Source organism: Haemorhous mexicanus, chromosome 1 (genome assembly GCF_027477595.1).
Source record: "Haemorhous mexicanus isolate bHaeMex1 chromosome 1, bHaeMex1.pri, whole genome shotgun sequence".
Lineage (NCBI taxonomy): Eukaryota > Metazoa > Chordata > Aves > Passeriformes > Fringillidae > Haemorhous > Haemorhous mexicanus.
The window spans coordinates 129,448,876-129,476,105 of record NC_082341.1 but is presented as its reverse complement, the minus strand read 5'-3'; the positions used below and the strand labels follow the sequence as shown (position 1 = coordinate 129,476,105).

Below are 27,230 nucleotides of genomic sequence, written 5' to 3'. Positions count from 1 at the left end.
GCCGCCGCCGCAGGGGAGGGGAGGGGAGGGGGGGCGCGAGCGGGGGGCGGGCAGGAGGGAGGGGGGGCCGCCGGCGGGGGGCGGGCGCGCGCTGCGGCCGCGCCGCGTCACGCGCCGCCCGCCCCGCCCCGCCCAGTGTGGGGCGGGGGGGGGCGTGGGGGTACGGGGTCGACCCCCTCCTTTCCTTCCCCCCACATCTGCCTGCGCCGAGGGGCCGCAGCCCGCCCCCTCCGCTGCCGGAAGCAGGGAGGGAAGGGGGACACCGCGAGTCCCGAGGGGCGAGCGGCGGCGGCGGCCGCGGAGCAGCGGCCGATCGTCCCCGGGGCCCCGGAGCGGCGGTACCGTTATAGGCGCGCGGGGCGGCGCGAGCGCCTCCCGCACGTGCCGGCGGGGCGGGTCCCTGTGCCGCGCGTGAGGCGCGAGGCGCGGCGGGCGCGGTGCCGGCGCGGGGCGGGAGCGGGGCGGGGGCTCCGCGGGCCGGTGCTGCGCCCTGACCCCGGCGGGCTGCGCGAATCGTGGTGTGGGAAAAGCTGGGAGGCTCCACTCTGGGTCATCGGGGCAAAATCCCTGCTCAGGCAGGGTCAGCCTGGAGCGCGTGGCTCGGGATTGCTTCCAGGCTCTTCCTGAACAACAGGGAGACTCCACCATCTCTCTGGGCAACCTGTTCACTGCGCCACTTGCTCACTTCTGCCCCACGCCCAATGTGGGGGGAAACAGAGAAGGAAAAGCAAGGAAACTCCTAGGTCAAGGAACAGAATAGCTCGGTATGTGCAAAGATGAGAGAAGGAAACCAGAGCAAGTGATGAGTCAGTCACTGTCCACGCCCCAGGGGTATGCCAGTTCCCAGGAAAAAGATGGTTAATTTCCCTCTGTGTCCGGGAGCGCGCTGTTACACAGCGTGGAGCACTGCTGTCCTTGCTTTAGTGGTGTCACCTGCTCCCCTATTTGGCACTCCCAGTCTGTTCCATGTGGCAACAGAGTAAGAAACAGAAAAGGCCTCGGTGCCGATGCAGTTCAGCGGTGACAGCCCATCCAGCTGCTATGAAGAACATTTAGTCAGGTCCAGTACTACAGATAATAAAATATCTAGTCAGGTCCAGTCCAGATAGCAAAATATCTTAAGGGAGGGAGGGTGATGGGGTTTTCCAGCTGAAGTGCAGTGTTGATGGTATCATGTAATGCTCATTCATATATTCAGTAGTAAAAAAAAACCACAACTCCCTGTGTCTTGGCCTGGAAACAGACAGGGATCTGAAAGAGCTGGCCTTAAGTTTTTGAGAAGACTTTGCACAAATGCTACAAAAAATCTATAAACACAAAATGATTTCCTCCTTCCAAATAATTGCTTGTGAAAAGGAGATATTTGGTAGAAAATTAATTTCTATTCTGGGAAAATATTTCTAAAATTCTTGGGGGAGAGAAGAGTCAGTCGTGGAGAAACAGTAACTGTAAAAGGCAGTATCAGATTTCCGTGAGAGGAGCAAAAATGGTCTAAATCTAAGCAAAAAGTCAGATGAATGATGGGAGTAAAAGAATTTTTAAATTTGCTGTGGCTCACTGGGGCACAGGGTGAAGGCAATGATAGAGGTCTGGGTCCATTGAAGCAAAGGGTTCCCATGATACAGCCTCTATACGACACAAAACAGATCTGTACTTCATAAGGTTTTAGGTTTTGTGATGTATCCATAATTTTGCATTCCTGTGACTTTATCCTCACCTGTCAGCATTTGTCAGCTAACTCAGCCCTTACCTAACCTAAAATGGGTTAGAATTTCTTACCCATTTTATATTGTTTTTAAAGAAACATTTTGTGGCGTAGATTCTTTCTTGCTATATGTTTAAATCAGCGCAGATGGCACTGAGTGTATACAGAAAGTTTGCAGGAAGAATCCCTGCTGGGATTCACATTTACAGAGTAGGCTGCTTGTCATCTCTGGGAACATTAAGTGCACCCTGGACTGCTCTGTTAAAAACCTATTCCGTGGGCATCCAGGAATGAGCTGCCAAACACCCAGGAGGAATGGTAGGATAGGGAGCTGCCGGGCTTCTGTTCCGAAGTGGAAGTAGGTGTTACTTGATTGCAACAGGTAATCTCGAGTGGTAACAAATCGATACAGAATCATAAAATGATTTAGATTGGAGGAAGCCTCTGGAGTTCAGTCAGTTCAAAGCAGGGCCAGCCCTACAGTCACGCTAAGTTTCTCAGAGACACCCTCTCAGACTCTCCCCGGGTTTGGAGCTTTTGCAATAGCTCCTCCCAAATGGTCTCATCATGCCTTTGTTGTCAGCTCTCTATGAGGGATTCCACTGCTGAGCAGTGCTCTCAGAAAAGGGAACATAAGTGAATCATTGTTGATAATTTAATTGTTCTATAATGGCTCTGCCACGATAGAATCAAGATTGCATCGGTCTGTTTATTAACTGCATTTGACAGAGTGTCTTCACAGATACAGGTCTCCCTAGGTAATCTTAACTTTTGCGTGATGCTCTTTGTTGCTGAGTAATTTGCAAAGATTTGCTAACTATTTAATCTTCTCTGCAGAAATTCTCACTTTCAGACTGCTTTGTTGCAAATGCAGTTTTCTACTGTGTTCATAGTAGGACAAAATATTTCCAAAAGCACCCTGAGATGCTGTAGCAAAAATGCATTTATTTTGTAACAACATTGCAGTTTCTTCAGTTTTCCAGTTCCCCTGACAAACCCACATGCTACTAAGGCTCACAATTAAAAAACAGCTATTGATGTACACCTGCTGGTATTTTTTAACATAGGTTTTTCACCCACAGTCTCTTGAGAATCAGTAGTGTTTACTGCCAAAGTTCATAATTTGGACAACAGCAGGATATCTTTGCTTTTACACTCTTTGATGGGAGTGTAGGTAAGAAATCTTTAGAGGTTAACTATTCTAGTACTGTAGATGGAAAATGCAGTTTTATTCAGTTGGAAGTTTAGTTCTCCAGACGTAACATGGAGCTTCCTTACCTTCTGTCTCTGATAGTCCTTTGGTTCTCTCTGCTTCTTTCTCCTGTGTTACAGAAAGATGTAGAAATCTTCCACTGTTCAGTTGGGAAGAAACATTCAGCTTCCTGCAAATGAAAAGCCAGTGCCTCACACAAGACAACATAAATAATAATTGATACCTCAATGTAAATACAGTATTGCAGTGTGGCATTTTGCTCCAAATTTAGAGAAATCCAGATTTACCTATACAACAGCCAATCACTGGTAGTACTTTGTGCAGTGGACACCATCCAGGAAGGCATTACTTATTATTTTTGTTTTGTCCAATATTTAAAAATAAATGTCATAATGCTGTGAAAAGGGAGTGAGAATCACATAAATCCTGTTCATCATGCCAGCTGTATATATATCTGGGTAAAATGGTTTACAAAACTCCTCTGTGGATGAATATAATCACTTGTATTTCATAACGTATTTCATATTTAATACTACTTAAAGCTCACTCTACCAAAACTTAAATTTGTGTTTGTATATACTGCTGAATTAGGTTTTCAGTGAACAAATTGCAAGCTCCCACACAAAAGCGTAGGATATTCTGCTTTTAGATGATAAAACCTGTTGTGCAAGACTCTGAGGATTAAATTCTCATACTTGCATGATTGATGCCTGTGTGTTATCCATAGAATCACAGGATGGTTTTGATGAAAGGGACCTTAAGTATCACATAATTCCAAGCCCCCCACCATGGCCAGTGACTTTGTTACACACATCCAGTCTCTCCTTTTGTTGCAGCTGAGGAGAGTATTTAAAGTCTGATCTAACTCTTACAGAAATGAGTGAGAAGTAGATCGTGCCATGAGAAACATCATGCCATACCAGTCATAAGCACTTTCAACAAAAATGCACTGATACTAATAGCATATTATAACTGGAATGATTTGTGTCCTGCAATTCCTGCTGTGATCTAAGAAAGACTTTCATGATGAGGCTGACTCTTCCAAGATAGCCTCTGAAACTGATGGATTGTTGTCCTATCCCTACAGTCTGTATCTCTGCATTGGGTGTTCAGTAAGGAAGATTCAAGATGTCTTTTAAAGAACTTTCAAGGCTCACTAACATGATTTTTGTGTTATGAAATCTATATTCCTAGCCATGCAAAAGTTTCACTTCAAATACTCCTGTATATTGAGGGTTTTTGGAAACTGGAAGTTGACTCATAGGAGAGAAGGTGCTCCTGTCTCTCAAGGAAAAGCATTTCTCTGCTATGGGGATCACCCAGGAAAGTGAATGGATTGGAACTGGACCAGGACAGGTGCAAATGCACATTTTCCCTGATACCCCAAAAGTGGAAATATAGATCATAGCAGAAAATAAATAGTGTAAGCTGTCACTTTGTAGTTTGAACTCTGCTACTCCACAGCATAAGTACCAGGAAGAGAATACAATGATTGAATCTAATGAGGAAGAACTCAGAAACCTTGATGCCATCCTTAGTTTGCAGTTCTCCTTATGCTCAGGTGTCACTGAAGTACGCATACCAAAGTAAATTTTGGTGGCACGTGTTCAGCTGGCTAGGGAGCACTGAATGCCATGGGAAGACTTGTGTGTGCTGGAATTTCATTGCTTTCCTGCCTGGCAGAGGCATATCTGGTCATTTCACAATCCTTGTTTCCAGATTACAATTGGAGAGGACTTGAAAGTGTAATTCCTATGAGTAGAAACTCTCACATTGGTTGTGTCAGCAGAATGTTTGGACTAAATCGGCAGCTGTTTCTGAAGTAAATTGAACTCAAATTGAGCTTGGGCAATAATTCGTCTTGGAATTACCTTGTAAGTGATATTTGGAAAAGTAAATCACAATGGAAAAGTAAATCACAATCTTTTCAGGTCAATTACTTAATTTTGCACAATCACATGCTGTGATCTTAGGTTACAAAGGTATTATGAATGAAAGCTAACCATCCATTGTCTGATACCTGTTCCCTTGCATGCTCTTAGTACACAACAAATATGAAATAATGTGCCTTAATTTAGCCCATGGTGGAAGAATTTTCAGTGTAATTGCATCAAATTTGTGTTTCCTGAAGAATAATATAAACACGTGGACAGGTGTTGTGTGTGTAAGATGGTATAACTTGTGCTTACTTATAAATCTCTGGACAACAGTGTGTACCAGTGTGTACTAGCATGTGCCAGATGTAAATGTGCCACTTGAAGGTTTTGCCAGTTTGTGCCTTCACGCTTCCCCTCCGATGCTGCCGTTACTGCAGCCGTAGCTCATCTGGTAAAAAGGTTTGTTTGGGAGCACTTTCATTTGCTTCAGGCTAAGCGAGCAGGTTGGTTTAAACCCTCTTTGTTGACTAATCCATCTGACTTGTTGGAAGCACACAAGGGAGTGCTCACTTAATTCTTTCTGCCAACAGAGCTGCGGGGGTGGAAACTCTCAGCAGAGGAGTGGTAAGGAACAACTGGAAGAATGATAATGTCACCGAGCAGCCGGCACACCTGTCTGGGAGCTGAGTGCCAGCACATGACTTACTCCTGTCTGCACCATGGCTATTGTAGCTCTTCCAAACAGGGCTGTGCCTGTCCTCTTACACATTCCTGGCTCAAATCTCCTTCATACTAAGTACTTTTATACCATTCTGGCAGTACAAAACAATTTGAAAGCATCCAGAGATGTAAAAGCCGCCTTATTCAATAAACTGTGTCAGAAGGTATAATGGCTGAATTTCAACTATTAGTCTTGCAAAATTAAATGCATCATTTCCTTATCCTGAATGTGAGCTGCTCCTGTCAAGGACGCCACATGCACAGGCAGCACCTGGATGCAGGGTGGCAGTGCTGCCCCTCGGCCCAGGGACAGTCTGCTCTGGGGCTCTGTCACACTGATTTTACCCTACTGGTGGAAGTTCACATCCGGGGAGGGGACTCCAGACTTCATTCCCAGTTTGTACATTTTCTCATGGTCATGTGAATGATTTCCTTTTTCTCTTAAACCTAGAGGGGTCCAGTTGCCCACAGGCCTCTGAAAGGAGTTTTGTCTGCCTGGCTGTGAAGAGCTGTCCTTGCCACCCTCTTTCCAGATGTGCCCTTCCTGTTGCAGAGCCTTCTCCTCTAGCTGCATCATCAGCTTGCCTGCAAGGCCCATGGGATGCACAGTGCTTTCCCTTCTTTCATGGAGCCCCTGCACCGCCTTTTCCTAATCCCTTTAGATTACATTTTCTTGTATTTTCATGTTGGAGTTCCTAAACATCCTTATGAAGAGATTGTGCTTTATCTACACTGTTGTTGTTATGACTACTAACTATCTCTTCTTTTGGAAAATTCTGCTTAGTCTGATCGTAATGTTGTAGCTTCACATAACTGGATTTTGTTGTTTCTTTTTTTCCCCTTTTTTTTTTTTATTCTACACAAGGACAGCCCTGCTATTTGTTTCAGTAAGTCACCTGCAGCCTAAATAAATTTTTGTTCCAGAAAAGTACTTGAACATGTGTTTACCTCTAGATAGGTATATTTTCATGTGCTTCCATGAAGAAAGAACATAGGATTTTGCTAAAAATATATATTTTTCTGAAGTAGAACTGAAAGACCTGATCTGAAGTGTGCTACAGGAGGCTGAAATCTGCTCACTCATTGTGGCCAACTGCTCAGACGATGAACTGATTGATTTTTTTTTTATTTGCGTGGCTACAGCTATGACCAGTTTAGTCTTCACAAATGCAAGGCATTTCCACTTAGCTGCAACCCCATTTAAAGTAATTTAGCATGTTTATACCTAAGATTTGTTATTCTTTCTTATTCACAGGTTTCTGATCCTTCTGTCTGTCTGGGTTAGGTGCCTCTTCTGGATGGCGGTCAGTTCTGAAAACATCTGGTTTTCAACCTTTGCCTGACTGGAAAAATAGTACATTTTTGTTCTTTCATGCCTTTTGTTTCTTTGGTGGGCCTCCATAACAGTCCTGTATTTTTCAGTCTGCAGCTTGGATGGATGTGCTTTATCGGGCCGTGAATGAGCTGTCAAAGATACCCTCTAATCAGGAAGGGGATGAAGTCCTTCTGGGCACTTAACTGCATTTTCCCTGTGACTTTGATCAGTGCCCCTTCAGTCAGGTTACAGCCTCCTCCTAACACTCTGAGTGCTGACTTTGGGTAATCTGATGTATGCCTCTCTTTTTATCCAACTATCCAATTCTGGATAATCTTACACATTTTTCCTACTTTGAAAATTGTTAGTGGGCCAATGGTACTTTCCATCTTAAGCTACCAAAGGTCACAGAAGGCATATCTCTCCATTCAGCCTGCCTCATTAATTGCTGAGCAGTTATTAACAGTTATCATGGGCTGCAGAATCTCAGCTGGGTGGGGTTAGTCCACAGTGTTAAACAGGAGTGACTTTGAAAATTCTGCTTATTGAAATGTCCTTCTTGTAGGACAATGTTTGTGGATTCCTTTCTTGGGAGGAGATAAACTATACAAGCCAATTAATTATTGGCATACTTTGCTAATCCTGCAATTCTATACAGAAGCCATAATTATAACTGTATTTGCTGGAGGGAATTAAAATGATTCCTTAAAATATTGTATATAGGATAGCTTTTTTCACTCAGAAAATCAAATTTAAATCAAAATTCCTAAATCTGCCAGCAAAAATGCTAATGCCAGGTCAGTAAGGAACAGGGCTAGCACTCTCAAATGCTAATACTGCTGAACACATTATAGATGTTGCAATTTCTGCTGCTGCCAGTGCCAGACACAGTTGTGCAAATATTTTCCTCTGGCAGCCTGGCAGGCAATGCACAGGCATGGCTGCAGTGCCACTGCAGCAAAACACAGGCAGGGACCAAAGAGAAGAGGAAAGTGAAGAGAATCACCTCTTTGATACAGGTTCTAGGAGAAGGAGGGGCAGCCCTGGCTGATGCCACCCTGCTCTGATTTCAGTAAGAGTTTTCCTCAAGGTCACCACCTGCAGTGTCTCTGAGTTGGCCCTGAGCCCAGAGAGCCAAACCCTCAGGAAGATGGGAGTGGGCTCAAGACCCTGACACTCCATTTTGTCCTTAGAAATATCCCCTGCCAACTTCACCAACCATTCCCTGAGCTAGTGCCCCCTTTTCTTTTTGTTTTTCCCAAAGCAGGCTAGTGCAAGCAAGGGAAGGACTCCACAGCAACGCTGCCTGCCTCTGCACTCCCTGATGTACATTTTCCCAAAGCCAAACCATCTAAGCTCTCAGCTGTGCCAAAATTTTTCTCTCCACACACAGTACTACAAGGGGTTCCCTTGCGTTGGTGGCCTTACACCTAATGCATTCCCCTATCTGAATCAGAATCCTAGTAGGAATACCCATTATTATCTTGGATACTCCCTTTAAGGCCTGGGAAAATGTTGCTGAAATATTGGTCACTGTTCCCTTCATTATGGCATGGACCTAAAGTGTGTCTCAGAAGCATCAGCACCTAGAGTGCCACCCTGAAGTGGTCTTGCTCAACATCCTTTTTTTTTTTTTTCCCTCCTCTTCCTCTTCTTTGTGGTGTGGACAAGCAGTTGTCCCAATCTGCTACATCTTAATGTTCTGTGGGGAACATTGTTGCTAAATGGGCCTTTCAAAAAGGCATCTCTTGTTTTCTCTAGGAACTCCTCCCCTCCCACATCCCCCATGTTTTATAGTACTGCTAAAGTGTAAACTCTGATGCTTTTTGAAAACCGGGTTTAGTCGGGAAAACTTCAGGTTTACCTCAGTGTAACTGCAAGGCTTTTCTGGAAGGTGTGAATAAACTGGAAAATATCTAATTGTTTTTGTGTGCCAGAGAATGTGTTAAAGTATAGTACTGTTGAGATTAAATCAGTGGCTAAGAAAAGACTTCAAGACTTCAAGAAAATCTTGCAGACACATCTGTGTCTGTGTATTTTCAAAATTACAGTTAGCACCTTTGTAATAATTTGATTTAATCTAGGGAGGCCACATTTTCAAAACCAGGTGCTAATGCTAATGCACTTAGCACAGGTCACCCAACCTGTGTCACATCAACGCTCACATCAACAGTTCCATTGTGTTTTCAAGGACAGGGCATAAAGTGTCAGCTCTTGAACCAGAAGTCTCTGGAAGACAGAATTGGTTCTCAGAGAAATTACTATTGAAGAATTTACATGTCCATTGCAGTTTACTTGGTGTGAATGCACAAACCCACAGTCAGTTCAGTCTACACTTTGGGAGCAATTCTGGGTTTTGTGCTGGTACCCTAAAAGCAGCTCATGAGGCCAGTGATATTTAATCATTCCTGGCCAGGACACTCCTGTGTTCGCAGATCTGTTGTGCTCTATTCTCATATTTCTTACACCTCCTGGTTACAGCACAGCTCCATGCTATTTCTGCTGGGGGTTCTTGGCACCAGGGAAATCCATGTGGTGTAGGAAGGCTGTAGCAACTCTCCGCAACAGCAGAACTTTTTAAAGCATGCTTGATGCTTTATTAGTAGGGTTTTTGCATTGGCTTACAAATACTGATCAAAATTTGGAAGCTCAATGTTTTTAGGGTGCACTATCATTAGGGGATAGATAGGGCTCTCCAGAGCCAAGGTCTCAAAATGCTTAGGTAGTGTACCCCTATCACTAAAAAGCTTCCAGCATGCATTCCCAATATATTTGTATTTTTTATTTATAAATTGTGTATATATATATATCTCTAATGTCATCATGATATATTATGTACATTAGAAAACATAAAATTAAAACTAAAGAAGGATGAGCTAAAGATAAAATTAATTAATTTATTTATTAATGGTACAAAAAGTATTTTCTTGGTGCACCCCAGTGGATTATCTTTCATACCCCTTCAGTCCACACAACCTGTTTTCAAAACCAGTCATCTAGAAGATGGACTAAAATTCAAGACGAAAAAAACATGACAAAAATGAAGAAAAAAAAAATTACCCCTGGGCCCTAAAGTGTCTCCTTATTGCAGGTGGTTTGAAACTTTTAAAGCCTGGTCCAAGACTATGGAATTAATTCCCTCAGGAGCTAAGACAATTGCAAACATCATCATCCAAATGTAAACAAGGTTATTTAACCTGCCTTTATGACATAAATACATTGCAACATATACATTAAAGAGAAGCATCCAAATTATCAAAGCAAATCCTCCTACAAACGTCTCCCCTGGGGCAGAGGAAGAGAGAACAAAGGAGGTGTTGCTTAATGCACTACTGGAAAGCAATTGGGTGTTGCTGCAATGGGGTGTGAACATGAATAGACTGGTATGTGATAGAAAACCGAATCTGTTACTGTTTCTACTCAATTAAAAAACGGCCCAATGTGAATTAAATGTTCATTTCAGGTCAGCAGGCATTATATATCCATTTTTTAATTGGGTACTACTTGTTTTGGATTTTTCTATTGTTTTCTTCCGTTCGCAGAGGCATCCTGACTGTAGAACCATGAGTAAATTACTATAAATCATGGACTCTAGCTGTGTCTGGCTGTAAAATAACCTAATTTCTTGAATTCACTTCAAGAGGCTTTCTTGGGTAATATTTCAGTACAGCTGGATTGCTTTATTGGCACAGCTCTAAATATAGATCAACCTTTAAATTGCTTGCTTCCAAAATTGGTTCAAAAAGTATTCTGAGTTGTAAATTGAATTAATACACAGGACAGTGAATCCCAACCTTGCTGGAGGTACAGTACTGTCTTACCTAAGGGTGACATTTATTCATCTTTGATGGCTGGCAAATTCCTCTAGATGTTGTATGAGGTGGGATGAAACTGGAAGCAAGAATTTCTCCTGTATCTTTTGCACAAGGAAAAGTACTAGAAAACACAAGTTGCACGCTCCCACCTTGTTTATATACAAGTCATTCAGCCATGATCTGTTTTCCAGATGCATGTAGGCATGGGAAGAGACTAACTTCATACTTCATCCAATGCTTTCCTGATTATGACAAGAAAGCAGGCCAGGTTTTTGAAATTATTAGGGCTGGCTAGAAACTTCTGTTCTACATTGGAAACTGTACTTTCTGGAAATAAAAAAAATTGAAATTTTATAGGCAATTTTTTACTTTGTCATGGTATCTCTATCATGACAGAAATGACATCTCTTACTGCAGCACAGGGTTTTCCCTCTGACTGCCCTGGCTGATATGTTATGAAAGATGTAGTTTGTTTTGTTCTGCCAGTGGGAAAGAATGGGACAGCTTTAATGGAAACAACAAACTCTTTCTAACTATGTAGCTAGATGGCAATGAAAAATAGAAGTCCAATGCTGAGATGACTGGAAGAAAATATTTTTTGCCTTGTTTCAATGTGATTTTCTTCCCTGATGTTTCCTAATCAAAAGCTTTGGAATTTGTGTCCTGTATCAAGAGGAGGTATCTTGAAACTTCTCCAGGAGGTACCTTGAAACAGAACCTGTAAAAAGTTGAGTACAGCTACTGATATGTTTGAGGATAGAAGAATAACAATTGGTGAAAAATACAAACAACTTGTTTGACACTGCAGCAGAATTTATGTCTGTTAATAGATTCAGAGAATCACAGAATTGTTTGGGCTGAAAGGACCTTAAATGTTGTCCAGTTCCAACCCCCCTGCCATGGTCAGGGATATCTTCCACTAGACCAGATTGCTCAAAGGCCCATCCAACCTAGCCTTGAACACTTCCAGAGACAGGGAGTTCACAACTTCTCTGGGCAACCCTTTCAAGCATCTCACAGTGATCACCATGAAGTGTTTAATGGTATCCAGCTTAAACCTCTTCCAGTCTAAGAATGCTGCCTCTTGTCCTGTCACTCACAGACGCTGCTAAAGAGTATCTCACCAACTTTTTCTGTAAGCCACTTCTGAGAACTGAAAGGCCACATTAAGGTCTCCCCAGAACCTTCTCTTTTCCAGACTGAGCAACCCCAGCTCTTTCAGTCTGTCTGCATAGGACAGGTGCCCCAGCCCTCTGATCATCTTCGTAGCCTCCTCTAAATCCACTTCAAATTTGGTCTTGCCTTTTGCTGAAGTCTTATCCTTGGGGATTACTAAGTGCTTTTTTCATGAAAGAAATGCAGGAATATCAACTGTCTTTGGTATCATGAAAGAGGATGAAAGGAATAATGACACTTCCCAGTTTCCTGAAGGAAGTCTGAATTTAGCTTTATGTAGAACAAATCTACCTTGACAAGTATTGTATAAACCTATCCCTTAACTTTTCTCAGGTATTAAATGCTTCTGAAGCTAATCTGAGTGTGAAATAGGGCATTTTACTATCATTTCCATAATGTGGTGTGTAATAGCTCAGGAAGTATATTAGCAACTTGCCTCTTGTCCACTCTTTTATAAATAATGCATGTTTTGTATCAAAGCCAATATTTTAAATCTACCAGAGACATGGAAGGCACAAACAAATGTTCATGTGGGAAAACAAAAATGCAGGATTAACTGTGTTAGTATGAACTATTTGAATCCTGAATATATTAAACCTTATTTGTGAGCAACTGTTAACTTTGCAAGTGAAAGGTTAAAGCAAAAAATGAGCTGTGGTATGATGGCAAGTAGACTGAAAGATTTGTGATTAGAAAAAGTATGACTTTCTAGTACTTCTAGAAGCGTGCCTGAAGAAATCAGTGAATATTATTGAGAGTTACCATATTGCTCAAAGGACTGTTACAGAAACATGTCTTCTTTTTTTTTCTGAAATTCTTGGCCAAAGCATCACCACTAGCCTTATTTGGTTATATTTCTCAATTTACAGATTTGCCTGTGAATTTTTCTACTCTTTCAAGTGAATTAGTTATTTGATGTTTGTGCCATGTTTTTAAGACAAAGCTACCTACAATGAACTACAGTAACCAATGACTACTCCTTAAAATCTAATCTAAATTCTATTTTTCATAACTAATCTGCAAATGAGCCTCAGTAATAGTAGGATTTTACACAGTGCAAATGTTGCCTCAGACTTCTGGAAGTGTCATTGCTGAAAGTTCCTGCAAATCTAATATCAATTTGGCCTTTACCCTCATCTTAAAAAAAAAGTCATATTGTCAAGTTATACAGGCAATAAAAAACATACAAAGTTTCCTACTTTTGTTCCTTCATCTATCAGCAAAGATGGTTTTGCACTTTATACTAGAAGGCTTTTGGCTGATGTGTGCAACCCAACAGACACAGATGCAGACTGAGTACCTTGACCTGCAGCTAAGCACAGCTGTTGTTGGAGCTGGAAGCACAGGCACAGAATGTTCTAGTGTTACATGGCCTGGAGAGCATGTTGAACCCGGTAGTGCTCATGGGGAGAAGAGGACTGCAGCTAGACCCTGCTCCTCTTCCCCTCCAAATACACAAATCCTTGGGCATTGCTGTTGATGACAATAAATAGCTCTTACTGTGGTCCTACTGTTATGTTCAGGAAGAACAAAATTGCAAATTTGAGTGTCCTGTTTCAATTATGCATTCAAAGGCAGGAAGTATGGATAGATATTCATGTTACTGAAAACAAGCAAAGGCTTAAACAGACAATATTTCAGCTGCCCTTTGATCCCAATGATTGTGAAGCACCTTCATCAGTCAGTATGTGGACTCACAAAGTTACTGTGATGTTATCACTCAAGGTCCCACTCTGTATCATGGGATATAGCACATGTGCTGCTGTTTACACAGTTTACAGCAAGTTTTCAGCTCCATGTCTTTAAAAAGTGACTCATGTTTTACTGTGGTACCCACATATGACTTGCCGGCCCTCCAGGCAGCAGCAACCTGCTCCTGAGCTGGGAAGGTGCTCCTAGTACCCTCCTCCAATGTTAGATGATGGAATTACCTGGTTTGCCTGCAAGTTCTGAGGGTGCTGTTAACACTAACAAATTTTCAGGACAGTGGAACTGCATTTCTCTGAGGTTCTGACTCTACACCAAAACTGGGAATTAGCGTGGACAAAAATCTCACAACCTGCATCTGATGTCTTCAGTCTGTTACATCACCAGCAAACCCCTGTGACTTGCCTTCAGAGGTCAGGTATCACTGCTGACACATCTCCTTCCTGTCCTGGATGTCAGATTTAAATCCTTAAGAGATACCAGGATAGTTACATGCAGGAACAGGTCTGGTTCCTGTCTGGATCCATGTAGACCAGAAGAGAGAATAGAGATGTGATGAGCCTGCAGAGTGTGTCAGCAAACACTGGTGCACTTGGAACCTTCTGCTTTAGGATCAGCAAAGGTAGACAAGATCTCTCACAGCAGCTAACTACACTTCTACACTTCAGATGCTGTAATATCTTCCCCTCCTTTTTTTTTTTTTTCTTTTTTCTTTTTTCTTTTGCTGTGGGCTCTTGCAAACTGCCTTCAGCAAAGCTGGCAAATAATGTTTTATCTGTGGCATCCAGCATCTGGTCTCCACTAGGAATGTGTGGCCTGTGTAGTCACAAGCAGAATGCCATATCTTTCAAGAAGAGTTTTGGCCATTGAATTAGACCACTTGTGAGTCAACTCCTTTTAGATGATACCACGTACTAGAAAAAATTCTGTATGGAATTCTCCCCCAGCATGCTTGTCCTAGAATTTCCTGCAAATAACATGGTGACCTTGGGTAGGCAGAATAGACTCTGTGTGTCTTACTGCTGTGATTCTTTGTCTTCAGTCTTCTTGTTTCACATTCTGGCATCTGTGACACTCCTTAGCATTGACTGGTTCCTGTTTTTCATCTTGCTGACACCTTTGGCTGTTGAATGGAGCTGGAGAAAGTCCAGGCTTCACCCTGGTGCCTAATTCTTCAAATCAAATCCATCTTCTCAGGTTTGGTTTAGGCTTTTATTTTTGGTTAATGAAGATAGTGATACTTATATAGCTAACAATGATGTTTGCTATCTTCACAAAATTGTTTCTGCCTTTCTTCCACTCTTTTCCAATGCCTTTCTTTTGTTTTCAGTCTTCTGTTATACACATGCATTTTGCTGCATTTTTAGCTATTATTTTTTCTTTACTGTCTGATCTCTTGTTCTGTTTATAACCTATGTCAAAGATTTGCCCTTTATGTTCTAGTGAGTTGCCCTGGTCCCATATCCAGCAAAATTCTAATAAAGTCTTCAGCAGGCAGAATCAGTGTAAGAGTCTCAGTCTGTCCGCAGGAAGGGATCCTTGCTAAAAGATCTTTGTCAGGAAGAGAATCCTGTGTCCCTGCTGCTCCAGTGATTGAGAGACTCCCCAGACACCTTCTCAGTTTTGTGGCCATCTCAGTTCAAATGCAAAGATGAACGTGGCCATGTGTCCTGTGACACATTTTCTTTAGCATGGACAAGTTCTTCTACACCTTTCCTATTTTCAGAGTCTTGCCATTGAAAAAAACCCAGCTTTATTTATGAATGTGAATCTGAGTATTTTCTGCCCTGTCTTTATCTTCACCCAGTGGGAAGGTGAGTTCTTCCTTTTTCCAAGAAGAATCCATCATAGGCTGAACCATCACTGCGTAAGCTTCCTTCCTTCCCTCCTTCCTTCCTTCCTTCCTTCCTTCCTTCCTTCCTTCCTTCCTTCCTTCCTTCCTTCCTTCCTTCCTTCCTTCCTTCCTTCCTTCCTTCCTTCCTTCCTTCCTTCCTTCCTTCCTTCCTTCCTTCCTTCCTTCCTTCCTTCCTCTTTAGAACTTCACCATTTTCAGTCTTTCTTCAATGCCCTTTCTTCTCAGAAACCCCCCTGAGCCAGACTTTCTTTTAAAATATTTTGCTGAAGATGTGATTGCATTTTCTTTAGAGTACTTACTTGAATAAATTTCTCATTTATTCATATGCTTCTCAATCTTTCAGCTGTTACCATCTGTCATGGGCTGCTTATGTCCACCTTTCCCTTAGCTAGATAATGCCTTTTATTTACATACACCATCTTACATTTCTAACTAGTCCATCTCCATGACCTGCACTGATAAAGCTTTCTCTGTGTGGTTATGTTCCCTCTCTTTTCCTCTCTTCACAGACATTCTTCTGATATAACTCACTCCAGATTTTCTTAAGGCTGTTTTATAGGCTGTTGGCGCTTGAGTCTTCTTTGATTTTCTATCATTCACATGAGCTCTTCTACATATTTACAGTTATTTTTCACAAAACATCTGGCTCCCCTAAAATCTGCATGCTATAACCTGTTTAAATAGTTAGCTGTTGCAGCACTACTATCCACAGCATACTTGCCCAGTGAATATCCTGCATTTGAAGTAAAATGTTTGCATGATTTGCAAAGGCTTTGACTTTTACACTTGTAAGCTGTGGTCCATTGTCTACCACTGCCATTATCAGTGTGCTATTTCTGGCAAATACCTTGACTGTGACGTTGATTATATGCTCATCAGCTGTGTCATGTTTCTGGATAGAAGAAATCATAACTTAGAGACAGCGAATAAATTTTTTCCACATGCAATCACAGACCAGACAGCCGCTCTGCAAAGGCCTCTCTGTGGTCAAAGCAGGGTCAGCTAGAGCAGGTACCCCAGGACCCCTGGGGTACCCCCAGACTGGCCTCCAGCTGGGGCTTGTGCCTCCCATCACAGCTCTCTGAGCCCAGGTCGTGGCTGAGGGACAAATCTGCATACCTCAGTACAAATACTTTTTCTAGAACAGTAGTGTACACAGCACTAGATTCCAGTCTTTGCTCTCACACTTTTCAAGTCACACTTGGTAGCAGCAAAATTTTATCCATTTGCTGTTCATCTCCTTCTTGAAAATTTATGGGGTTTTTTTCCCACTAAATTATATTTAGTATTGTTTTTTCTTGTCCTTATGGGCCTGTCTGGCCATGGCGAGTGCTCTACTCCTGACACCAAGGGATCAGGATTTTTTTGCTGGTACCCAGGGTGTCCTAACTGGCACGTGAGACATCCACATACACTGATGGATAAAGCATGGGGTCTACAGGACAGCCATGCCCTATGGGAGGAGTAGATGGCTGTGGTGTTCAGATACTCTTTGAACAGAGAGAGACATAATTCTCTCTCCCATAATTTTTCCTGGGAAAAGCAGGGAGAAAGCTCAGAGAGAGAAGAGAAAACAAGTCTTATCTCTATTTGCTGCTCCTGTTGTTTGGCACATGTGGAATGTGTTATGGAGATTGTTTACTGAATAGTGATTTGTTATTTGGACACTGGTGATGGTTGCTTGATTGATTGACCAATTAGGTCAAAGCTGTGTTGTGACTGTCTTGAAAGGGTCACGGGTTTTTTTTCAGTATAGTTTCAGTATTAGTATGATAGTAGTAATATAGTGTAATATAGTATAGCTTTAATAAAGCAATTGCTCAGCCTTCTGCATCATGGAGTCAGAGCACGTTATTCCCTGGCTGGGGGACATCCTGCATCGATAGATGGGGGTCAGAAGAACTCTGTAGGACACTCTGAGGGAAATAAATTACATGTTTATGCAACTGAATGGAGTCCCTATCACTAAACGCATGTTTTTCAACCCTTCCCACTTGCTACAATGACTACAAGCATTTCTTTCCCAAAATAACTGCTCCCCACGCTCTGTATTGGTGGTCTATAGCAGCACACCTGGATTTTCTTCACAAAGTCTGGATGGTAACTGCAGATACCAGAACAACCTGCCTGAAGTTTTTGCAGAAAATAATTTTAGTCTTGTAAATACAGCAGCTGTGGGGAGCTGGGTGCTGCTGATCTGAGCCTGTTTCTAGGCTGCAGGCAAGTCTTTATGCTTATGTTCTGGCAAAACAATCTTCTTGCCTTGTGAAACCTCTCCCTGAGCTTTCACTTTTGCTCTAGCTGCATATGCTGTGTATCAATCTGTGGTTTGCTAATTTAAACTGCTGTTTGTTTATCTCCTTCGTCCTTCAGAATTTGCTTTGGGTCTTTTGCCACGCAGCAAAGCACACATGCCTGCTTTGTAGAGAAAAAAAATTAAATCCAGGTTTAAGTTAAGAGCTTTTTTTTGTCTTGATTCTCTCCTTCATATTGTTACAGATGACACAGATCTGAGAGCACTGAACCAAGAAGTAGTTAGTCTGTGGTAAGTGACCTTAAAGTGTTGACTCTTCTATGTTTATATGAGTGTGTGTGTATAAATACCTTAAAGAAATATACTATATATAAAATATATTCTTAATATATGTATAAATTCAGTATTTGTAGATCTGCAGTATATTTAGGGTATGTCAAGACCTTCTCTCCCTACATCTGCATTGCAGGTCTATTCTCTCTCCTCTCTGCCTGCCATCCAACAGGAGGTGGACCCTGAAGGACTGTCCTGCTCACCTCTCTCGCACACTAGGGAATGGGTGGGAGATCACAGAATCACTTGTGTTGGAAGGCACCCTAGGCACCATCTGGTTCCAACCCTCTGCCATGTGCAGGGGCACCTTCCACTAGACCAGGCTGCTCAGAGCCCAGTCCAACCTGTTCTTGAACACTTCCAGGGGTGGGGCATCCACAACTTCTCCGGGCAACTGTTCCAGTGCCTCACCACCCTCACAGTAAAAAATTTCTTCCTAATCTCTAATCTAAACCTACTCCCTTTCAGTTTGAATCCATTCCCCTTGTCACTACATTCTTTCCTGAATTGTTGATGGCCAAAGCTCAGCCTGACTTAGGCAGGGAAAGCCCCCATTAGTCTGGTAAAACAAAAGCAAAACAGGAAAGCGTGGTGAGCTGTGATGGCCTTTGGTTCCTCATTTCTCTGTATGGCAGGTATCTGTCCCAGCCTTGCCTGGGAACGAGAGAAGAGATCACATGGGATGTTGCAGCAGTGTATGCTGTCAAACACCTTCGCTGAGGAAATGCAGGGTAGATAGTGTAGATGGGCTGACAAGAATGACTTCAGTAAGTATCTGTTAACATAAGCCTGTAGCTAAAGCTGGGCTTTCAGCATAAACCAGCTGATATAAAACTTTTAGCATATTTGTGTCAGAAGGGCTACTGCAGCCAAAAAGGGAAAAAAAAAAAGAAATGTTTGCCTGATCAGCTTCCCTTTCTGTAAATAGAAGAGGTCACTACTTGTACAATTTGAACTGAATGCAGGATGTAATAATTCTAAATGAATAATACATATTTAGTCTAAATCTCTGCTTAGAGAGAGGTTTAAGTCACACTTCTCAAGGTTTTCTTATCTGCAGTGAATGGCAATAGGTGGATAGGACAGAGGGATTCCTTTACCAGCAGTAGACACACATTCTTGTGTACAAAACAGGTGTTGCCCAGAGTTCCTGTAAATAAAGGAAGAGTTTCATTATTTTTGTCACTGGAAAAACATAAGGCCCTTGAGCCTGATTTTCCCCTGTAATGTCAGGAGAGTGAGAGTTATCCAACCCCATCTCCCGGTGCCACAGCCTCAGCTGTGACACTGTTTTGAAGAGAAATTATGCCCAATTCATTTCTCTCAGTAGCAGCAGACATTTTGCTGCTCAGAGCTGTTTTAATGAGTTACAATTTGAGGTCCAGCATATCCAGCCTCCTGCTGCGCTGCCCTTCTCTTGCCATGAAATACTGGCTGAGTTGCTGAGGGTGAAACTCTGGTCTTCTGCATTCTTGCAGTTTTTTAAAGTGGAAAGATGTGAACTGTCCTGGCTGAGATTTTGAGGTAATCTTCCACTACAGTTCCCTTCAGCAAATTGTACAATTTTAACACCAAATAGCTGACAAAGTGGTGGTTAACAGGGCTGTAAAAATGGTCTGTGTGTTGTAAAGGCAATATGGTACCAGGAATTTAAGACCTTTTCTTATGAAGACTCTCAGCCAACTGTTATCTTACGGAAAAATATCAATGGCAACAATTGAGGCTGAGCAAAGCCATCCCAGGGGGTCCCTGGAATGCTGGCTCCCCAGGCTGGTGGCAGCTCCCCATGGCAGCTGGCTCCCCAGGCTGGTGGCACCCTGGCCAGCGCGGCGGCTGAAGGGAGGAACTCAGCCTTGCAGCGGCTTTGGTGAGGAGGAGTCGCAAGGCCATGTATTACTGCTTTGCTCAGAAGATGACAGCGGAGCCTGGAACATTTCAATTTCTCTTTATGTATACAGGGCATGAGCGTGAGCCACAGACAAAATGGTCTTTATAAGGCAACGATTCTGGGGTGTCCAGAGCAGCGCTAAGGGGATGACCCGTGCTCTGCCACAGCCATGGCCGGCTGGAGGAGCCCGGCACTCCCCAGCACTCATTTATCCCCAGGGTGAAACTGGGGCTGGCTGGGGTGGCTGGGACTGCAGCAAGGTGGGGGTGTTTGAGTGGTGGGGGAGCTCAGGGTCCTGCAGATCAGCATCCTGGCAGCCACGGTGCAGAAGGAGCCAAGACTGGATTGTAGCTGAGGGAGGGTGAGAGAAAAGCAATTTGCAACCTAAATTCTTGGCAGCAGCAGAAGCTGAATGAAATGCTGTTGGTGTTGCTACAGTGGTGGTCTCTGAGCTGTGTAGAAGCCATGATCCCACTGCATTTGGAGCTAAATCCTTCCCACATGACTGGCTCGCTGTCTTCTGCCCTTAGCCTGTGCTGTGGCCACTTATACAGAGGGAAAGTACAGGGCTCTGCTGGAACCATTTTTTGTCCCTGACAGGTTTGGATTGGTCTCAGTAACCAGAGGTTACAGTCTTTTCTCAAAGCTATTTGGTATTAGTCACCCTCAAAGTTTGCTGTCCTTGTTGTGTGGCCATGGTTTCTCTGCATGCATCTGTGCTCTGGAGCTGCCTCCCTCCTCTTGCACATCCTGAGAACTTTATGGCATGCAGAGTCCAGACCTACAGACTACCTGGGGTCTTTTCCCAGAAGATAATGTGTGCTTTGAAAAGAAATCCACCTTAGACCAAAACAGACATTTTCACTGAACTTCAGGCTGTGCTGGAAGTCTGCAAAAGACAGAAGAATGTTACAGAGAGAATTTAGTACACACTTAAGTGAAACAAAAACCAACAAACTGTTCAAGATCTGTAAGCAGTGGGAACTATGTATACAAGATTTACTTATTATGTTTCAGTTCTCTGAGGCAGTGCAATATATCTGCAGCTAAATCTCAAGTTTTATATCTTCCTCATGTTGAGAGGTTGAATGCATCATAATACTATTCTGCCAGGCGTGTTTTGGATGATAAAAGCAGCATATGAAACCTGGGGAGTGCCACAGGACTGCTTGACCTCAGACAGTATGGTTACCTGGACAGAGAAGGTGTTAGAGCTGGTGCTTTTGTTGAGTCAGAGATGTGGCAGAGATGAAGTGGCTGGGTGCATTCAGTGTGTGGTCTTCATGAGTGGTAAATGGTGTGAAAGATTCTTCGTAGGATCACAGAATAAACTGAGTTGGAAGGGACACACAAGGGTTACCAAGCCTAGCTCCTGGCTCTGCATGGCTCCATCCCCTGCACATGACAACAAGTGCCTGAGAGCATTGTCCAAACACTTCTTGAACTCTGCCAGGCTTCGTGCTGTGACCACTTCCCTGAGGAACCTGTTCCAGTGCCCAAACACCCTCTGGGGGAAGAATCTTTTTCTAATATCCAACCTAAACCTCCTCTGACACACCTTCAGGCCATTCCCTTGGGTCCTGTCACTGGTCACCAGAGAGAAGAGATCAGTGCCTGCCCCTCCTTTTGCCCTCACAAGGAAATTGCAGATTGCAATGAGCTCTGCCCTCAGTCTCCTCCTGGCTGAACAGCCCAAGTGACCTCAGCCCTTCCTCATTTGGCTTCCTTTGGACACTCTCCAATAGTCTTATACTGTTATGTTGTGGTGCCCAGAACTGCACACAATATTCAGGGTGAGGCCACACCAGAGCAGAGCAGGACAATCCCCTCTGTTGCCCTGCTGGTGATGCTGTGCCTGATGCACCCAGGACACAGGTTCCAGAGCTCTTTGGGGAAAACATAAAAGCCCCTTAATACCACTGCCACTGTAATTTTCTGGCCTTGTCCGAACTCACTTTGTAACATTTGTTATTCACATTTCTCATTGTAGATTGCATGTTCTTTAATGAGATTCAAGGGTCTGTTCAGGGGAGTAAAACACCCAAACTGGAAACCTAACTGCTCTCCATGTCAGAAAATTAAATTCCCACCTGGAGAAACAGGTCAGATTCAGCAGAGTTAGATCTGTGCAGGTTCCCAAAGGACTGAAAACATAAACCACTTATCTTTTGTCACAGGAGTTTGTAAAGATTCTGAGAATGGCTCAAGAAAGTTCAGCTCCTGTGAGAGGGAGTCTGGGGTGTTTCATTACTGGGAGTGAATGATTCTGCATTTACTCAGCCTGGTTTTATTATTAACTTCAGCAGAGTTAATCCTGATCCACTCCTACAGAGGTAACAGCAGAAGCAAAAAGTTTTGCAACACTTGAGACTAACAAAATGCTCCTGAACATATTAATGGATGTGAGTTAATACTGAAGAGCTAAGAGTACTTGCACATGTAGCAATGCTTCCTACCTCATTTCATGGAAAAGTAAATATTCCCATTTTTCTGGTCAGAAGAGGGACACAAAGAGATTCAGCAACCTGCTGAAGGCGAAGGTGGCAATTGCTGGAAGAGCTTGAAATAAGATTTTATTTCTTGTGACTTCTGAGTTCACTGCACGTAGAGACATTGCCAGTATGTCAGGACATGGATCTGCTCTGGTTAAGGGTGTGGATAACCACCCCCTAACAGCCCTAATGCAGGTCTGCTGTGAACTCATGACTGCTTTTCTGTTGAATTACCCAGTAAGGTTAATGCCATCTGGACAAGGACAGATTACACCTGATCAAGAAAAAAATCAAAAATAAAAGAAAGCCTTTAGGGACAAAACTGCTCCTTCAAACCTCTTTTGAGCATACTTGAACTGGCAGAAGGATTTTGCACCATTTCAACACGTTTTGTCAGATAGCTGTGAGGCATTTCAGCTGGCATCAGGAGCCCTCCCAGAGGAAATGGCACCCCATGGAGTCACGGCTGGGTGTGACAGCCCTGGAAGCTAAGGAGCAATCAAATGCCAATGATGGTTTTTTCCATCTGTTTCTCTACCAGCATGCAACAGGAAACTCGCCACCATTGCAAGGGAAGCAAATTTGTGTGATCCTCTCTGTGTCTGAGTGTCCCTGCCATCACCTTCCTTCAGCCCACTGCCTGCTTTGAGCACACCTGATAGAAGGATATGTGTCTCAATACAAAATTATTTTCCTGCACAACACCATATAAATAAGCTACCAGGAAGAGGAGAGAACTGAATACCAAGTGACCTCTGACGGTTGAATCAAACAGGTGAGCTTGGTGGAGAGCACAAAGCTGACAGCCATGTGTTCCATGAACTGAGTCAAGATTTTATCTATAGAAGACAGCTAGACAAGAAACAAAAATCCTCAAGATAAAGGATGCATTAGTACACTACAAATGGAACCTGTTGGGGAAGAAATGAGGCAATTAACGTAATGAAAAGTGGATTTAAGGTCCACATTGTTTTTTATCAATATTTTGTTCTTATAATGTTATAATTATGGGGTTTTTCTCCAAGCTGCTCCACAGATTAGAGGAGGAAGGTGCTCATTTAGATTGTCATATCCCCACAGATTTTGAGATAGGAAGGTGCTTAAAGAGACCAACTGTTTGTACTTAATTAGAAGTCAAACTAGCTAACCTATTTACTCAGGAAAATAAGTGTTAAGGAAGGTCTTTACTGATGAAAATCACATATTGTCAACTGACTGTGTGTTCCTTCTCCAAGCATTGAATTTTTTTAAGGTAGAACAAAGGCACTCAGAGTGTATTTTGAAGAGAAAAAACCTGAAGTTTGAGAGAGATATTTTAGGTTACCTCCTTCACTCAGCACACATGCTTCTATTTTAGTTTCTCCAGGAATAAAATTATACTGAGACACCAATCCTTCTTTCATTCTTCAACTCCTAAGCAGAACAAAGTGGACAGACTAACCATGGATATGGTCCTACTACCTAATTACGGTCTGTCAGCAGCAACGCATTCAGCAGAAGTTTTTTCTGATGTTTGCACGTGGCAGAAGGACAATCAGAGCAGCCTTTACAATGACACTGCTTTGGTCTTGATCCAGGGCTCTGCAAACTCTCCACGGCTTCGAGGGCGTAGCTTTCCTTCTTGGTAGTTGCTGTCAGTCTTTAATCTCAGTTCAATATACAATATACAAGGTTCAGAGCTGCAAATGCTGCTGATAGTTCAGTGGGGAGAGGTACTATGGATGGGAAGGAAGAGAGGGAGAAAGGAAGGAAGCGAGAAATTAGAGGAGTGGCAGAGGAAGGGTAGGAGGATAATAACTGGTTCACTGTTATTAGATTACAAAGGCAAGTGCTTAGACAAGGAAATAATTTTACTGCTTGTGCCACTGTAATTATTTCTCCTCTGTGCATGCTTAGGATGGTGCTGATTTGTCATAACCACAATTAAAGCAAATAACTCATGTTCTCCCTTATAGGGCAGCATAAAATAAATTCAAAGAGAACAAAACTGCAATTGGACAGATCTATTATTTCCTGACTTCTAAGTGCCTGAATTTACCATCCAGGCATCAGTAGTTTTAAATAGCTTGAGTTTACTGAGTCAATGCAGCTTGTAAAGCTCTTGGGATCAGAAGAAGGCAGAGAAGCCTCTCAAGTACCATGCCAGGAAGCTTCACAGCCAAAGCAGTGACAGCTGGAGGTGGGAATTGGAGGCTGCTGTCAGTTTTTAGAAGATTGATGTGTTTGCAGAGCAGGACATCATGGCAGTGGCAGAAAAGAAGCAATCTTTCATCACACAGTAAGGAGTCTGATGCAGAAAGCAACACCTGAACATCAGTTCTGCTTTGCCAGAAGCCAAGCAGCCCAACTCCCAGGCTATCACGAGGATCCCTCTGACCAGCTTCCACTGGTCCCACAGGTTTCAGTTGCTGCCTGGCTTCCAAAGATCAGCCACGAGGGTGTTCCCCAGATGGCACTGGTTAAAGAGCTGCTTAAAGATCTCTTCTGACATGAGGTTCAGTCTGTGGACTACACAGCCTCTAACTCCTGCACTTTCAAGGACAGTAACTGAGTTTCAGCTGTGCTCTGCCTGGCACCTGTCCTTGAAGGAGGCTCTGTGGACATGATCCCAGGTGGATGAAAGGGCATGACTTTTTCCAGAGTTCTGCATGTTGCCTGTGAAGGAAGCCAACAACACACCCAAGCAGGCTGAGCTGCTGCTGGGGTGCACCCAGCCCCTGTGGAATGCTGTCACAGGAGAGGGGAGTGCCTGAGTTGATTGCTCTGCAATGATTGTGCAGAGCAATATGTCACATGGATTGGATTGCTTCCTAGGGCCAAGTGCTCGAAAGTATGGTGAAGTGGCATCTATATTCCACCTCTTGTTTTCTCCTTCCCACAGAACCTTTCTTACAGGGCTTGCCAAAAGGAGAAGACAGTTTCCTTTCCTGCATTTAAAAGGCATATGGGCTTCAGTGTGAGCAGAAGAAGAAACTTAGCTAAAACAGTGTTTTCTTATTCACCATGTCATTCCTGAAATTTGGTCTTGCAATGTGTTTGTAAGGACAGTGCTGCTGTTCCATGAACCATTAATGCATTCAAGTAACTTTGAGGAGAAAGGGTGGGCCTTAAGGTCAAATGCATTCTGGAGTTAGGGCCAGCATTGAGGAAACCACCAAGGCCCTAGAGAGAAAGCAAATAAATTGTGTAAATGAGTGGGCGAGGCTTATCAGTGCAGAGAAATACCTGATGGGGGAATATAACAAAGACCAATAATATGACATGAAAGATAGTAATATGTCTAATATTCACATCATAACATTATGACATAAAACATAATAAAAAGACATAAGAACAAATGACAGAGTTAGACTCTCATGAGTAGTGTCCAGTGAATGGACAAGAGGAAATAGGCACAAATTGAAATACAAAAAACTCTGTTTAAATATAATAAAGAACTTTCTTTACTGTGTGGAAGATCAAGCCCTGGCACAGGCTGCCAAGAGAGGTCTGTAGTCTTTCCTTGGAGGTATTCAAACTCCAAAGAGACATTGTGCTAGGAAACCAGTTCTAGGTGACTGCTTTGAGCAGGGGATTGGAAGGGAAGACCTCTGTGATTCTGTGTCTCTGTGAAATCCACTTACAAAGCAGGCGAATGTGGAAGGGAAGACCTCTGTGATTCCGTGTCTCTGTGAAATCCACTTACAATGCAGCCTTAGCAGCACTGTCCCCAGCAACAGCTAAATCATCACACTGAGAGTCTGGAAGCCACAGGTTGAATGCTGAAAGGCATCAAGGCACACTGGAAATCCTGCATTAGTGATGTGATATAATGCATTCATTAAATAGCTTATGAAGAATTGTGGTAAACAACAGGCCAAAGATCTCTTCTGTCCCTCTGCTGTGGGATTTGCTTACTAGTAAGTAACACAGAAAAATAATAGGTCTATGTACTGATCAAAGCATCATAAGGCAGAAGTGGAAATCCATGCTTTGGCCATGATCCTGGGCTTAAGTATCTGTACACACCAATATGATTCCTGCTTAGCCTTTCGTGAAATACAAGCAGTGGGAACAGCAGAAAATGCTTTTTTAACAAATGCTGCTATGGAATATTGTGCTTAAAATATTACATGTGTATTTTCACAGTGACTTCTTGGGCACAGCTCAGTGGAAATTTTGCAATATTTCAGTGCCTGCAGTTTGTGAGGCAGAATCATCATTAGTTAAGGAATCTTGAACTGGGGTAATTTTTAATGATGTATTTAAATGATAGTAAATTTAGTGGAGCATGCATATATGAATAAAATCTGTATATCCTCTTTTTTCACACTGTGCTTTTTCAGGCTGAAGATCTTCTTTCTTGTGATTTTTCAATGAGGTTTAAATTCCTTTCTGTATCTTGTCTCACAGTTGCATCATTCCTTAGGCACCAGAGCATCCTATGAAATCTGATCCTGTTGGCTTTAATCTGCATTCATTAAATAGCTTATGAAGAATTTATGTACTGAATGGACGGGCAGGGCAACTACAAACAAAGGCTGGAATCATGATGGGGAAGAAAGAAGAGGCTTGAGGTTTTCCCTCCTTTTTAATTCCACTCTTTTTTTTTTTTCAAGACTTTTTACATTTAAAACCTTAACTTTAGTGTGGTTTAGTTCCTTGACATTGGAAATAGCAAAGGGCTCACTTGCTACTCCATTAATAGTATGTTAATACTTGTTTATAATAGAAAACCTTTCTCTTTATGTTGAACCACACAGTGACTGTTGTGAATATATTTACCTCAGTCTTTCCATTAGTCTTCGATGCTAATCTAGCATAATTGTCAGATATTAACCATAGTGTTAAAATAGATTACTGAGACAAAGTCCATTAAAGCCATCAATGTTTGATCTTAG

At 42.8% G+C, this 27,230-nt stretch overlaps 1 long non-coding RNA gene across 2 annotated transcripts; it reads left to right on the top strand.

The window, feature by feature from the left end:
* The first annotated feature begins 103 nt into the window (after positions 1-103).
* LOC132335864 (uncharacterized) lies at positions 104-26,659 on the top strand. Of its 2 annotated transcripts, none has more exons than XR_009488754.1 (2): positions 104-17,928; positions 22,036-26,659. It is a non-coding gene; the product is annotated as an uncharacterized LOC132335864 (long non-coding RNA). The 2 variants fall into 2 exon arrangements; XR_009488753.1 differs by having other exon boundaries at positions 18,107-26,659.
* The last annotated feature ends 571 nt before the right edge of the window (positions 26,660-27,230 follow it).